Genomic DNA, 12,669 nt, shown 5'->3' with positions numbered 1-12,669 from the left:
TGTCAATTTAGTTACCATTCTTTCCATCATATTGCTTCAGACAAGGGAAGAAAATCAATGACCCCACTCACCCATGGCAAAATGTTGCTGCCAACTCTCCACAGTTCCAGGGTATTCCATCCTCGGTGGCTGTGGGTAAATTTCCTCTGAACACCTGATGAAGCACAAATTCTTCCTTTTGAAACAGGAGAGAGCAAAAGAAATCCGGTTGTCATTTAAATAGAATTGACACTATTTCTCTCAGTCCAGCTCCACCTTAGGGGAAGAGCAGCCAACACCTATTAAAAATAGAGGCAAGTAGAAAGTTGGAATTTTTCCAACTTCTGATTGACCTCATCATTTATTTTTTGAAAGAAAGATCCTCAATATATGTTTATCCTCATTTTGGTAGTTCTTTCATTTATGACAGAAATGAACAAGAGGTTTGCTGAACTTTTTTCACCTCTTTTTATTCTATGGTGGCTCTCTTAGAGGGGAAGAGGGATGGATATACTGGGAAATGTAGGTGGTGTAAAAACAAAAGCTATTAATAAAAATGTATTTTTAAAAAAGAAAGGACCGAACAAATGTGCTCCAAGTGAAACACAGATAAGGACTGTAAACTCTGAAATGCTGTAAATATGAATATAAGAAAGATCTGTGACTTCATCCATGCGGGAGCACTCTCAGTGGGGGAAGTGTATCCTTCAAAACAGATGGCAGCCCGTCTATGACTGAAATAGATGGTAGATCATAATAATAAGACTTTTAGAGCAGTAAGAAATCTCAGTGGTCAACTAGTTAGACCTCTCATTTAAGAGATAAAAAAGGGGGCAGCTAGGTGGCACAGTGGATAAAGCACCGGCCCTGGATTCAGGAGGACCTGAGTTCAAATCTGGTCTCAAACACTTGACACTTACTAGCTGTGTGACCTTGGACAAGGCACTTAACTCTCATGCTCCCACAAAAAATAAACAAATAAATAAATAAAATTTTAAAAAGATAAAGAAGAGTCCAGTGAGGTTAGATATTTTGTCCAAGGTCACACAAGTAGTAAGTGGCTAAGCAGGTAAGTCCTAGGGAGTATTGAGTACCTGAGGTACTAAAAAGTAAAGTGACCTGTCCAGTATCATACAGCCAATATCAGAGATAGCATTTGAACCCAGGTCTTTTAAATGCATGTTTTATGCTCTCTCAGCTCCCAGTATAATGTAAATTTTGAAGGGAAAGACTTTATTTCTTTCCTTCCCTCGCTTTTTTTCTTCTCTCTCTTCCTTCTTTCCTTCCTTCTTACTGTTTTTGTATCCACACCATCCAGCACATATCGGGCATTTAATAAATGCTATATTGAATTGGATTAAATTGCTGACTTTGAGCCCAGTTTCATACCCATTATGACACATTACCTCTATATAGCACTCTATAAATGTGAGATGACATTATTCTTCCTTCTCTATAATGGGAGCATTCCATGAGAAATGAGAATGACTAACAGCCCAACAAGAAGGCTTGGGTACTGAAGATACTGTTTAAGAGTTGTCAGTTCTTAACTTTAATTTCTCTTTTTATTGATTTCATCAACTGAGGTCTTCTTGAATATGACAATTTAAGAGCTTCCTTTGGGGAAAAAAAAAACCCTAAAGATGGAGTGTTTTATATTTATATCTTGTTAATGAGCCTTGGGAAGAGAAGGATGCAGAAAATCCCCAAAGCCAAGCAACTAGAGGATGTCACATTCCAGGAAGCATAGGCTTATTTTGTATCATGAAAAATGTCAGAAAGGCAAGAATCTCTGTAGTAGCCTGCCCACTCTCCTTGTTAAACGTGGAGATGCAAACTTTAACAAATCATGTCCCACATATTCCTTACATACCTGAGTTAAATCTCAAAGGTATTTGTTTCACCCCAGGGCACTCTTCTTGGGGGCTTGGCTGAATGTATTCCCTGAAGCCGTTCTGCTCTCAATGTAGTTATTACTGAAGAGTTATGACATTGACATCGTTGTTCATCAGCCCAGAGTATCTGCAAAATGAAAAGACTGTTAAAAAAGAGAGAGAGAGGGAGAGAGAGAAGAGAAGAAGAGAGGAAGGGAGGGAGGGAAGGAGGTAGGAAGGAAGGAAGGAAGGAAGGAAGGAAGGAAGGAAGGAAGGAAGGAAGGAAGGAAGGAAGGGAGGGAGGGAGGGAGGGAGGGAGGGAGGGAGAAGAGAAATAAGAGCAAGGAAAGGAAGAAGAGGAAAGGGATGAAGGAGGGGAAGTAGAGGAAGGAACAAATGAAGGAATGAACTAACAAATGAAGGAAGTAAGGAAATAAAAGAGGGAAGGAAGGAGGAAGGGAAAGAAAGAAGGATGAAGGAAAAGAGGGAGAGAAGAACAAAAGGAAGAAAGGGAGGGAAGAAGGAAGAAAATATTGAGGAAAGGAGGAAGGCACAAAGAAACAAAGAATTAAAGAAAGTTAGAAAGAAGAAAAGGAAAGGAAAAAAGAACAAAGAAAGAAGAGAAGGGGGAATCATTCCTTTCGATTTTTGCTTCTCCCAGAAAAAAAATCCCTAGAAAGAAAACTTAGAACTGGTTGTTTTCCACAATATTTGTGACATCTTGGTTAGCAAAGACATAGCCACTGCTACACCCGACAGGCGATGAGCTGAAATATGACAGATATAAGCCCCCAAGAACAACCTTACTGCCAAATGTATTTAAGCTCATGTTAAAACTTTACTTGATATTCCCCTTGATTAACTTTTTGCAACAGCTCCAGTGGTTGCCTTTCAAGGCCCTGATAAATTAAGTCATTTTTCCCATGACAGTCAATTTTGGTTGTTTCATCCCATGTGTTCCCAAACAGCAGACATTTTTATGCCCTATATGTATTTGCGAATTACAGAAAATAAAAATGGGTCAACTACAAATTCAAATTTTGAAGGAAGTAGTTCCAATGTTCATCAGGCCATGTCTACACTGGCTAAGTAAAGCGCTCTTTTTAGAAAGAGAAGCGCCTTAGTCAGCTAGAGTCTACATAGCTGATCTGTTGGGGGAGGGAGGGTTGAAAGTCGTTTTATTTTTTTTTAATTCCACCTGATTTCACCAGGGAAATGAAATCATCAAGCATTTAATGAGCACGACCCATGATGATACAAAATATGGTATGATTATTGTTTCCCATTTTATTGAGGCAGGATAGCTAACATCCAAAATGTTAATGGTGTAGTTAATATGACATAAATGGAATATTACTGAACAATAAAATATGAAATATAGAAGAAATTCAGAGAATAACAGGGAAGATTTGTATGCACTGATACAAAGTCACAATTAGTAGAAATAATAAGTAAACAGAACCTTAGAACACATAAACCATTCCTAAAATGATCAATGAAAAGAATATATAAAGGACTTTAGTAACCAATCTTGCTCCTGGACAACAAACAAGGAAACATTCTTGGCAGAGAAGCTGGAGAGTACAGGGGCAGAAAGCAGTAAATGTTTTCAGACCCAGTTGATATACCAGTTATTCCAGCTTAAGTATTCTTTCACTGTTAAAACAAGTTTCAATTCTTGTATTGAGGGGTCTTGTAGGGGCTGGGGTGGGGAAGAGTGGATGGATTGGCAGGTTAAATCATACATTACTGATATAAAAATAAAATGCATTGGAAAAAGGAAGTTAAAGGAAAGAAGGAAGGCAGGCAGGCAGGAAGAAAGGAAGGAGGGAGGGAAAGAGAAAAAACAAACAAAAAAGAAAACAGGATGAATGGAAGGAAGGGGGAAGGAAAATAGAAGGAAGGAAGGAAGGAAGGAAGGAAGGAAGGAAGGAAGGAAGGAAGGAAGGAAGGAAGGAAGGAAGGAAGGAAGGAAGGAAGGAAGGAAGGAAGGAAGGAAGGAAGGAAGGAAGGAAGGAAGGAAGGAAGGAAGGTAGGTCCACAGAGATTCTTTTCACTTCATAGCAATTTCAGGAGACAGATGCAAAAAACTTTATCATATACCATTTAAAAAATATATAGAACATTCTTTCCCCCATACATAACAGTGGTGGTGGTGTGTGAGTGTGTGAGTGTGTGAGTGTGTGTGTGTGTGTGTGTGTGTATTTTAAATCAACATTTTCCCCTAATGGCCCTTGGCCAGCAGCTGTCGGAAACACTGATGTCATTTTTTAAAAAAATTAACTGGTTGGAAATGATAGCTAAATACCAAAAGAAATCAATTTAAAATGGTAATCAATGTTTTTGAGGAAACATTTATGAACTCTTGATCCCTTACAATCAAGATTTAATAACTATTGTTGGGGCATTATAACATAGTTACTGTACAATGCCCTAACATAATCTTTAACGCTGAAATTCTTCCACCAATTTTCGGGATGAAAAGAGGTTTAGCAGAAATGTTCTTCTAACAGCTATGAAATTATAGGCTTCCCCTTTATCCACCCAAACACACTCCACCATGCTAAATAATAGATACAGCACTAATCACCTTTGGATTCATGCCAATGTGCCGACACTGGTGTCTTGGCAGAATTTGACAAAATTGCTTTGAGGAAACAAAATCTAACTCCTAAGGATGGTCTTAAACACTTTCAGAAAGGGCCTTTGAAAGCAAAGTATGTGCAAGTATTCAAAAGGATAGAGTCTTCTTTGAATGAGATGAGGTCTAGCAAACTTTGTATCTCCTTCTCTTCTCTTTCATCCACCAAAAGCAGGGAAAGAATCAATTCCAGATATTCTGAGCTCCAAGATTCCCATTTTGGATACTTAATGTATTGACTATTTGACCATTTCTGCCAAAATGTGCCCTTTTCTTCTGTTCCCACAAATGATAAGGCTTTGAATCCAACAATTTGGTTGTTAATGGGAACAAAATTAACCTTCGAGCTCTATCTAAATGATATCAAAGAAATTAATTAGCTAAGCTTTCCAGGTAATTCAGCAAAAAAAAAACTAGGGCTTAGCATAATGCTTGGTATACAGTAGACATTTAATAAGTGCGTATTCCCTCCCCCAAAATTTAGTATCCCTAATTAGGCTCACCGAGTTTTTCAAGTGCATCTAGTCCACTGATTCTTAAGACATTCACACATACATAATCTATATATACATACATACTTGTATACATATACTAGTAGGAAACCAGAAAGTAATTAGTATAAAATACTAATCACCCACTGACTTTGAATTAATGAGTCCTTTTCTAAGTCCTCATTGAGGGGTAAAGGTGATCCTCATTTTTAAAGGCTGGGCCAATGAACACAAGCTCTTGTAAGTCCTGGAAAGCAAGAAAGTCTTTGAGTGTATTAGAGATGGCTTGCATTCTCCTCTCAGGAACATCAGACTAGCTAATTTGGGAGACTCTACGTGTCTATATGGGGGTAGATTATAAGTGCTTCCCTAAGTAGCAAAGTCAATCTTCCTTAATATTCCTGGGCAATTTGTCAACTATATCTGATTCTCCTTAGATTCTTTCTGGGACCCCACCTTCCCATCACTGGACTACAGGACCTGTGCTGTCTTCCCATCAATCTTACATCATCTCACTTTTCCAGAGCTGTTTTCTAGTCTATAAAACAAAGAGGCTGGTGTGGACAGCCTCTGAGGCCTCTTATACCACTGATTCTGTGACTCTATGATGCATCTCTTTTCAAAGACCCCAGTATCAGTGGCAGCATGATGCTTTCTAAATGGTGATACTTCAAGTAACATTCAGATAAGTCTATTTTATTAGCCATTACAGTAGAAGGAATGAGAGATCCAGAGTCATAGAAAATGAACTCAAATCCTAGTTCTTCCACTATGTCACTGGGTGACCTTGGGCATATTATTATTATTATTATTATTATTATTATTATTATTATTATTATTATTATTATTATTATTATTTGGTGAGGCAATTGGGGTTAAGTGACTTGCCCAGGCTCACACAGCTAGTGTAAAGTGTCTGAGGCCAGATTTGAACTCAGGTCCTCTGGAATCCAAGGCCAGTGCTCTTTCCACTGCACCACCTAGCTGCCCCACGGCATATTATTTTAATTCTCTTGGTCTCAGTTTCCCCATCAGTAAAATGAAGGGGTTGGGCTATACCTAAATGGTCCTTATGTCCCCGTCTACCTTAGATCTTTATTCCTTCTTATTACCAATTCTCCATATCAAAATACTTGGGCTCCTTTGTAAATGTATTGTAACTTATTTAGACTGAGGATGATTCCACCATAGAATATGACAGAGGCCAGAGAGAGTAATATCAGATCCCCAAAAGGACCTAATTTACAAGAGGAGTGTAACTAAGAAGGAAAAGCTGCAGTTTTTTCCCCATTTGACAAAATTTAGAGTGTCAAAATAGCCACTGTTAGCATCTAGTTTGCATGATGATGACAACAACAACAACAAATAATGATATGCTAACAGATGGAATGTTTTCTATCCCTGAGTGAAGTTCCTTTCTAGCCCCACCTGGTTTCCTCAACCTCACATTTTGTGAAGCTTTGCCCTGGTGCCAAAATCTAGTTAACAGCTCTGTCAGGGAATAACAAAGGTTCTAAATGACTCTAACTCCCTAAATGCCCACAAGCACATAGGAATGTACTAAAGAGGCAGTCTGTCTGTCTGTCTGTCTGTCTGTCTCTCTCTCTCTCACACACACACACACACACACACACACACACACACACACACACACACACACACACACACGGGACAGATCAAGCTTTACCATTGTCCCCTGGTAGCCTCCAGTTGCAAAATGGACAACACCACTGCAGATAAACATCAAAATTCCCAGACTTACCTACAGCAAGAGAAACTACCATAAAGTCATAGTAACTTGAGCCCCCACTGCTAAATGACTATTGACATCATCTCTTGCAAACCTTGTGTTCCTGGGCCACATGCCGGAAGATTGTGGCCTGCTGGGTTTGAATGCTTGGGGGTGGCAAGAAGTTAGTAGGGAGGGCAAGAATCATTATTCTATTTCCGCTCAATAAACAAAGGTTTAATGAGCTGAGTTAGAGAGGCTTTGGTAGCCCCCAGAGGGGAGGAAATTTAGGTTGACAAAGAAAGCTTGAAAGAAAGTTTGGATTTTGGTATCTACAAATTGCATAAGGAAGGAAGGAAGTGATTTTACCTGGGTTAGGCACAACAAACAGGTAATGAGAGAAGGATAGGATGATCTGTAAGGAGCCATCTTTGAACACAATAGATGTTGGAAAGGAAGAGATGAAATGAGAACAATAAGGTTGAAGTAGTAGGTAAAGAAGATTAAAAAAAATGGATAGCACCAATTAGGATTGATCGAAGGGGAGCAGTCTGGGAGGTAAAGAGGCCAGGAAGCACGGAATAAGAGGAGTGTAGGAAAGAGACGGCCATTCCCTAAACCAAGGCATTATCTTGCTTGACAAAAAAGAATTGTCAGGAATTTGGGACAGTATAGATGAGGGAAGCAAAGGATATTCAGGAGATAAAGAATCTTTCAAGTGGCTGAGAGGATAGTGCAAAAGCAGGGAGAATTAGATTTAGGAGAAAATTATCTCCTCTTCAGCTTTACTATTCACAAGTAGCAATGGGTTACTTAAGCTTTCCTATGGTTTACATGTCTCCTGGCTTTTGAATGGGTTTTTCCAATTACTTTTTCTCAGAAATAATAGTTTTTTATTTTCTTGATGCAATCTTGTCTTCCCCACAGGAAACATCTTATGCTCCTCTAGGTCCCTTTAAATGTCCTGTCCTAACTATGTGCAATTACACTATTTTTTTTATTATTATCTGTAAATTCCATTAGAGGGTTCTACATTCCTCTTTTGGAGTAATCCATAGGAAAAGAGGGCAGAGGAAAACCAGTTCTGCCCAGTTGTCCCTCACTAGGCAGCTGTACAGACATATTGTCACTCATCATCATGCTTTGATTTTGAGCTGGTAGACAATTTCAACCCCAGTGAGTCAGTTCTTAACTTAAATGAATGCGAATTAATTCTGAGCATAAATTTTAATGAGAATGGTGCTTCAGATGCCCTTGTATATTTAAAAATGCACAACATATATTTCCAACAGCAGCAGCAAGGATGGGGAACTTGCGCTCAGGAAAGCCCAGTTCTTTGTTTTTGCTGCTGTGATTTGGACATCATTATTTGATTTGCATATTGGTACTGCAAGAAGGGACTGGAATTGTAATTCCAGGGAGCATCAGATTCTCTTTTCCTTTCTCCCACCATTATTTTGACCACTGTCTCCATCATTCTTTCTTTGTTCACAAGTTGTTGTTGTTGTTGTTTTGTAATTTCCCCAGAATCCAAGTTGTACTAGCACAACATGTAAAACAAGATGACATTATCCCTGGGATGTGGACAGATTTCCTCTCAATATTTGCTCCATTGCTTTATTAACTATGGGTGTCAGGCTCAAAGGAGGATCATTTCTGGGGCCGCTCATTTCATTTTTTTCCTAAGTCTGACATCACATTTCAATTTTTTTTCCAATCTTCTCTTCTATTCCCAGTTCACCTGACATGTCAGAAATAATTATAAGTACTTTACTAAGTAGCCAAGCCAATCCTCTTTAATATTCTTGGGTATGTATCCACTAAATCTGATTCTCCTTTCCCCCCTCCCTGTTTTCTCCCTGACTGGGTTGTGCATCTATCATCAGAAAAATCTCAGGAAAGAGCACAGGTTATGGCTCACTTCCCATACATACTAGTATTTTGGCTGATGGCATCAAGATAACATCTCTCTGGAACTTTTAATTCCTAGGAGAATATTATCAACAACAACCCCCCCCCCCAAAAAAAAATCCCTTAAACTAAAAAAGAAAAAATAATGCTTCCTGAAAATGTCCTTTTTATTTCAATCTTTATAAAGGCATATGAGAGGAACCAAATCTTTGGTCCTATTTTTTTTACTCTTATTATTTTAAAATACTTCTAAGTAGAAGGCCAAAATATCTCCATTCCTAAAACCCGACACTACACACACATACATAAAAATTAATATATATATACATTACATAAAATGATTTATAATTATTGCTTTCAGGGTTTCCTTTTCTCTCACCATTTATCCTTGAGATGAGTTCTGATTATTTTATTTATTATCATCAGAGACAGAAAACTGATTTTGTGTCCAAGGAGAGCAATTGTTCCTATATTTCCATCCTAAACAAAATATTTTTACAACTGCTAGCATTCTCTCTTTCTGACTAAACTTGTATTTATTTTGCTTACATTTGTTTTGTATATGAATGAATGGATGAATAAAAAAACATTTTTAAGAACTCAGTGTGAGCAAAATGTTATGCTAATGTAATCACACATCATCTCTCCCTATAGAAACTATGGACTTAAATGGGTACTTTCTTCCTTTGGTGGGAGGTGGGGTACCATACCTCCAGTTTCATTGTTGGGATGGACCATTAGGCTGAAAACTGCTCTCCATCGAGGGAGATCAGCAAAATGGTCTGTAACTTAGAAGAATCTTGGAGGTAAGTCTAGAGCACTGAAAGGTTAAGTGATTTACCCATGATTACAGCCAGGATATATCAGAGCCAAGATTTGAACCCAAGACTTTTACTTCAAGGCCATCCCTCTAACTTCAATAACACATTTCTTGCTTCCCTTATTCGTTCTTTCTCTGCTCTCTTTTCTCCTCTGTTCTCTTTCCCTTCCTCAGTTCTTAAAGGGCAGATACTCTTCCATTTTTGTCTTTCTATCTGCCAAAATGGACCACAGTGCCTAGCACATAGTAGGCAGTTAAAAGTGCTTATTGATTTCTTTGTTTATTAGCTGATATACTAAAATCCCTGCTTAAAACGACGACGACAACAAGAACAACACTACTTGAATAATCATAGACTTACTTACCCTTGGGTCAAATATAGTCCCCTGCTTATAAAAATTGGTGCAGGGCATATATCTTACTATAATGAAATAAGTCTCCATTAGAGATGATCTCTACCCAATGATACCAGGATTCTATAGTGATTCTGTACAGTGTAGAACAACAACAATAATAAATAACATTTATAAAACACTTACTATGTGCCAAGTACCATGTTAAGTGCTTTGCAATCATTATCTCATTTGATCCTCACAATAAACCCGAGAGGTAGAAATTATTAATATCTTCCTTTTACAGTTGAAGAAATGGAGAGAGAGTTAAAGTGACTTGTCCAGGGTCACAAAACCAGTCAGGCCACATTTGAGGCCACATTTGAACTCAGATCTTCCTGACCCCTGATTCGGTGGGATTTCTATCCACTGTGCCACCTGGCTGCCCCAACAATAAAATCAGACTCAGAGATGAAAGGGGCTTTAAAATTATGTAGACCAAACACTTCACTTTACACATAGAGAAATTAAGCTCTTCAGAGTCACAGGATCATAGATCTAGAGTTGAGAGTGACTATTATAAGTCATGTCATCTAACCCTCTCATTTTATAGATGAAGAAAAAGAAGCCATAGAGATGAAGTTACCTTCCCAAGGTCACACAGTCAAGTAGAAGAAGAGAAATTTGAATTCAAGTCCTACGACCAAGCCAGACCATAAAGCAGCTAAGACATTCTTTAAAATGAGACTAATTCAAAACAAATCCTCAATTCCCAAGTCATGCCATGCGCAGAAAATTCAGGTCTTGTTAAACTTCAGTAAATTCTAAAGAGGAGGCTTTTGAGAAAAGAAACAGGCACATCTTAGTATCTGGAAGTTTAAGATACATTTTGTGAAGCCCTCTGCCAGATCTGAATGGCAATGGGAATATAGGATGGAGAGACTCTACAGCAAGTACCAATGGGTTGTTAAAATGAAAACAATGCAAAGCAGGACTTCTTCACTTACCATGAGAAGTCCCAAGGCAGCAAAAACCCAGCCTCATTCCTGAAATACAGTTTAGATTTTCTAACTTCCTAATTCATCTCTTGTGATAGTACCTCCTGTGACCCAACTGGAAAATGCTTAGGAAAGCAAGTTGCCAAGGCTGGCTTGCAAATGCAGAACTGAATTAATTAGTGAAGCTACTGCACTAATATGTCACCAATCCAGAGAGACTAATTCTCTTCGAAGGAAGCCACAATTTGGAGAAAATGCACAAAGAAGGCTAGGATATGGGCCCCGAATTAAAATGCAGGAGAGGAGCAGCCAGGTGGTGCAGTGGCTAAAGCACCAGCCCTGGATTCAGGAGGACCTGAGTTCAAATATGACCTCAGACACTTGACACTTACTACATGTGTGACCCTGGGCAAGTCACTTAACCCTCATTGCTGCAGATGAAAAAATGCAGGAGAATATTTGAAAGGTACTGTCTTGGATGATAGGGTTTTATTGGGAGTTAATTCTTCGGGTTACTTAAGTTTCAGTTTCTATAGATGCAGACGCACATATCTACTCCCTTTTTTTGGTGGGAGGTGGGGTGGTGTGGCTCAAGTTTCATTATTACAGAGATCTACTAGGCTGGAAACTGCTGTCGGTCCAGAAATATGAGTAAAATGATCTGTCACTTAGAAGAATCTTGGAATAAAGCACTGGCCCTGGATTCAAGAGCACTTGAGCTCAAATCCAGCCTCACACATTTGACACTTACTAGCTGTATGACCTTGGGCAAGTCACTTAACCCTCATTGCCCCGCTCCCCCCTCCCCCCCAAAAAAAAAGAAGAAGAAGAGTCTTGGAGCCCAAAGCATGGATAGAGTGATTTACCCGGGATCACCTAGCCAAGCTGCATCAGAACATGAACTCAAGACTCTTTGACCACAAGGCCGGCTCCAACCACAGTAACATGCTCCTTGTTTCTCTCTTTCTCTTTCTCTGCTCTCTTCTCTCCTTTCTTCTGTTCTGCTCTCTCTTCTTCCCCATCTCTTTTCTCTCAGTTCTCTGCCTTCTCTTCTCACTTTTTTTCTCCTGTCCTCTTTCCTTCTCTCTAGATTTCTTATGCTCCATTATATTATAATGTTAAAAATAGAAAAGAGCCCCTAAGAGATTAGTTTACCTGCCTAGTGTCACAAGAGGTAGTGACAGGCAGGATTCAAAGTGAGGCACTCAGAATTCAAGTCGAGCACTCCTTCCACTGTACTATGTCCGTGGATGTGGGAATAAAAGGTTTTCAAAATACTTTACATATATTATCTCATTTGAGCCGACAGTACTGCTGAGAGGCAAGTACTACAAGCATCATTATGGACACTTTGGACATGATGAAACTGAGAATGAGAGAGAATGAGGATTTCTGTTAGACCTTCTTCTGCCAAAATAGATCTTAGACACTCTAAAGCTTAGTCGATGGGTCTTAGAGGATTTCTTGAGTCTCAGTGGCATTAAGTAACCTAATCATGGAAGTGAATGTCAGAGGCAGAATTTGAACCTGGGTCTTCTTGACTACAAGCCTTGGATTCTATCTTCCATGAAAACAATGTCATCTTTCTTAAATGAGACAGAAGGCACTTCAAAGGCCTTCCAATGCCTCTAGGTTATCATTTGTTCGACTACATCTCTTACTCTATCAATGTTGGGAGCTCCAGGTGAGGAATTCTCTCTACCCATGCAGCTTGGCCCTTTCTCAATTTATAATTTTAGAGAGTGCTTAGAGCAATGGGAGGTCAATAGACTTAGCTAGAGTCACAGAGTGAGGATGTGTGAGAGGGAGGTCTTGGTCTTCCTGGCTCCAGACCCAGATCTCTATGTACAATATCACACATTCTCTCAGGAGTCACAATTATGACTATTAATGA

General features: G+C 39.0%; 1 long non-coding RNA gene across 1 annotated transcript in view; it reads right to left on the bottom strand.

Moving 5' to 3' along the window:
• Window positions 1-12,669, bottom strand: part of LOC122729128 — a 132,201-nt gene that overhangs the window by 88,193 nt on the left and 31,339 nt on the right. The window contains exons 2-3 of the long non-coding RNA XR_006353309.1: window positions 1,853-2,001; window positions 72-175 (exon numbers count right to left, since the gene is read on the bottom strand). This is a non-coding gene — a long non-coding RNA (uncharacterized LOC122729128). The remainder of the gene's footprint in view (window positions 1-71; window positions 176-1,852; window positions 2,002-12,669) is intronic.

This window comes from Dromiciops gliroides, chromosome 5 (assembly GCF_019393635.1).
Source record: "Dromiciops gliroides isolate mDroGli1 chromosome 5, mDroGli1.pri, whole genome shotgun sequence".
Lineage (NCBI taxonomy): Eukaryota > Metazoa > Chordata > Mammalia > Microbiotheria > Microbiotheriidae > Dromiciops > Dromiciops gliroides.
This window is presented reverse-complemented; position numbering and strand designations above follow the sequence as displayed.